Below are 3,956 nucleotides of genomic sequence, written 5' to 3'. Positions count from 1 at the left end.
TAGCAACGATGACTGTGTAACCCCACTCAAGGAGAACAAACAACAGAACTGTGGGTGAATGGATACATTGGATGGTGTAAGATATGGCAAAATAATAAGATATACTATATTAAGGGTTCAGGGGATGGTAGGGTAGGTATGGCAGCTACATAATTTCCTGTCAACTTGAAGATGGGGTGGAGTCTAGCCTGTCAATCAGTTCACAGCTTCATGACCTCATTTAAAGGTGCAATGGAGGTAAACAGCTCACTGGAGGCCAGACACTCTCTCTGCTACACATTCCTATGGACAAGCCACATGGAGCTACGCTGAAGGGCCCAGAGCCCTGGAGCTGGAGGAGCCATGTGGAGACCCCTGCCAACACTGAGATGCCTCCATTGCCACTGGATCCACAAGACTTTCCACCCACTGGCCTGTGAGCTTCCTGCATTCGGCATCATTGCATGGGTTGCGTGAGTCTTCAGAGTAATTTATAGACTGGTATTGGGCATTTGGCTAATATCGGACTTACGGATTTGATCTGGACTGGGCTGGAATGCTTTAATATACACTTGTTCTTTTATATAAATCTTTCTTATACACATGAGTGCCTCTGGATATGTTTCTCTAGTTATCCCAGACTAACAGTGAGGGAGGGGATAAAGGGGAGTTGATAACAAAGGGTTCAAGGAGAAAGAAAATGATTTGACAATGATTGTGCAGCAGTTGTACAACTGTGCTTGAGCTAATGGAGCAATGGATTATAATATCTGTTAAGAGCTCCTAATAAAATGTTAAACATATAGATTTGATTAAAGTAACCATGCACAAAGGATAAGCTCCTTAAAACAAAAGTGTGTTCCCTTAAAAAGTACACATTTATAGAAGGCGCCTAGGTGGCACAGTGAGCTACACATTTGGCTATTAACTGAAGGTCACAGCTGGAAATCACCACCATGGGAGAAAAATGAGGCGTTCTACATTCATCAAACCGTCTCAGAAACCCACAAGGCAGTTCTCCTCTCTCCTCTTCAGTAGTGTATGTGTATGTGTGTGTTTGTGTGTGCGTGTGTACGTGCTTTGGAAGTCATCCAAGAGGCTCTGAAGGGGTAAGTGCAGAAGAGATGTGTCTTTCTCAGTGAGCTGAATGATGAGTTGGAAGAGTAATTCCATATTTTTGTTTTTTTAACACAGGCAACAGTGGGTGTGGTGCTATCAAATTAAACTCAAGCTAACTTGCTAAACTAAGGAGAGTTGGCTGTCTACTCACATTAGGCATTTGACAAGGCATGCTAGGTTTACATTTTAAAACCAAGAAGATTAATCTCCACTGAATTTGTCTTGCATTTGATGGATTTTCAGAAACCAGAGCCTGAGTTATAGGCCACCACTTCAGAAGCATCACCCTGCCTACCTCTCAGCAAATACAGCATGGATCAGATCCACACTGTCTTTGTTGAAATTCTGGTTAAACTCTAAGTGCCAGACAAGCGTCCTCAGTTACTCAAGGTATTTTCTTCCTTGTATCACTTATCTTGGTTTTAGCTCATGCTTTTCAGATGGATCAGAGTCCAGAGCAGAGCTGTCCAGGAGAAATATCATGCAAGCCACAAATAAAGCAATGTATGTAACTGAAGTCTCTAGTGGCCACATCACAAAAATAAAAACAGGTAAAAATCAATTACTATTTTAACCCCCAATTATGCCAGCATGTAATCAACGTTTCTTAAGTAGAGGTAATAGTCATTCTTTTGGGTGGGGGTATTTAGCCCTTGCTAGCTAGTCTATGAAGGGAATGTAAGTTACAGCACCATGAGCTGTTACTTAAAAGAAATAAACGAGGGGCCTCTAAGAACTTAGGGAGCACTGATGGTCTAGTGGTTATGCGTTGAGCTGTGTTCAAACTGCAAGGCCCGCAGTTTGAAACCACCAGCTGCACCATGGGAGAAAGGTAAGGCTTTCACCTCGCTTCACGAGTGACAGTCCACATGGTCGGGAGTCGGAAACCACCAGCCACTCCACGGGAGAAAGACGGGGCTTTCTACTCCTGTGAAATTAGCCTCGGAAAACTCACAGGGGTAGTTCAACTGTCCTGCAGGGTCACTAAGTGTCGGTATAGACTTGACGCTAGCATTTGTTACACCACACGTCCTTTTAGCCTCCCCACACTGCAGCTGTTCAACAGACACGGGGTTTGGGGGATATGCTACTAGGCAGTGGACTAGAGCCTTGTTACTCAAGTGAGGTTCACAAATGAGGACTGGCATCACATGGAAGCTATTGAGGAATGTTCAATCTCAGGCCCCAGGACCAAATCAGAATCTGCATTTTAGTAAGCTCTCAAGGTGATCTGCGTGTGATGAAACTTGAACAGCACTAGTGTATGGGCAACTGTGGGCAAACTATGGGGCCCTCAGGCCAGTCAGCCATCTTCTCACTCCTCGCCCGCCACCTGCTTGATAGTTTTGAGTCAGCCATTTTTTCCTTTACATGTCGTCTACGGCTGCTTTTATCCTAAGATGTGAGTTGTTGACACTGGCACTGTGAGCCTACAATGCTTACAATGTTTTCCGTCAGGCCCCTTCTAATGAATTTGTTGAAAGGGAGAATGCAGCTTCTGTCACTGACTGGATGTTTCAGACAAGTGCATGGGTCTCAGGATCCCTCCTCTGGAAAGTAAGGGTGGCAGTAGTCCTTGCCTTGCAGGACTATTGTGAAGACCTCTGGAGGCCTAACTGACTGGCGTATAATTGGGACTTTAAGAATGAGCACATGGATCTGGAAGAAAGGCCTGGTGAATCTACTTTGAAAAACTAGCTAATAAAAACTCTGGATCACAATGACTCGTTCCAAAGTGATCATGGGGGTGGCACAAGACTGGGTAATAAATTCTCTTGTGCACAGGGTCACGCTGAGTCAGGGGCCACCAGTAACAACACACTGTTACTTAGCAGGCACTGTAATGGAGCGGACTTTGAAGTATAAATTATTGTTGTCACTTAAGAGCTCTTTAACCTCGAATAAGCAATTTAACTTGAGGCTAAGTGTCACTTAACCCTCAAATGGAGCAACTTCAATGGTTGCTGTGAGGATAGGGCATGAAAAACAAGGCGTGTTTAGTACACTGTAGCTCTGTTTATGATAAAGACTATCATACTTGCTCACAGGCCAGTGAAAGAGGAAGGCCCTGGGTGAGGATGGACTGACACTGTGGTTCATGCACAGCAGATGATGATGCAGGATGGCACAGAAGTCTCGCTGGGTTGTGCATGGGGTCTCTATGCAGCAGGACTGACTGGTTCATAGATGTATTTTACTGGTCAGGTGAACACTATGCTGGAAGTTTCAACATTTCAAGTTCATTGCCACCAGTGCTGACTCGTAGCAACCCTATAGGGCAGGCAGAACTGCCCCTGTGGGTTTGGAGACTAATTCTGTATTGTTTTCCTCCCATTCGGGGCTGGTGGTTTCCATCAGCTGACACTGCAGTTTGCAGCCCAACCCCTAACCCCGTGGAGCACTAAGCTCCTGTATACTGTACGCAGGTCGCTGGAATGTAAATTACAGCACAGATAGGCTGACTTATAGGGTACCACTCCAATGACTCCTTAAGTTGGTTCTGATGTAAGTCGAATACCTTGTTTTTAAAGTTTTCAACATCATTGCCCTTCATTGTGGGTACCTTTACACATCTGGCAGTGCTTGGAACAGTAAATCATATATCTGAACAGCTGCGAGCATCTGAGAACAGCAGCAGCAAAGTGTGCGCTGCACCAGGCTCCGATGCTGACATGTACAACAACGGAGAGCCCCAAACAAGAGAGGGTTCTGAGTGTGGCTCAGAGTCAGTCAGTCAGGAACCACCTGCAGCACCAAATCATGACAGGTGTTCTTGTTAGCTCTCGTGGTCTTCCATCCTACACGGAAGTGCTAGCCCTTGACGCTGAGGCTCCAGTCTGTAATCCACAAGCAGAACA

Source organism: Tenrec ecaudatus, chromosome 1 (genome assembly GCF_050624435.1).
Source record: "Tenrec ecaudatus isolate mTenEca1 chromosome 1, mTenEca1.hap1, whole genome shotgun sequence".
NCBI lineage: Eukaryota > Metazoa > Chordata > Mammalia > Afrosoricida > Tenrecidae > Tenrec > Tenrec ecaudatus.
This window is presented reverse-complemented; position numbering follows the sequence as displayed.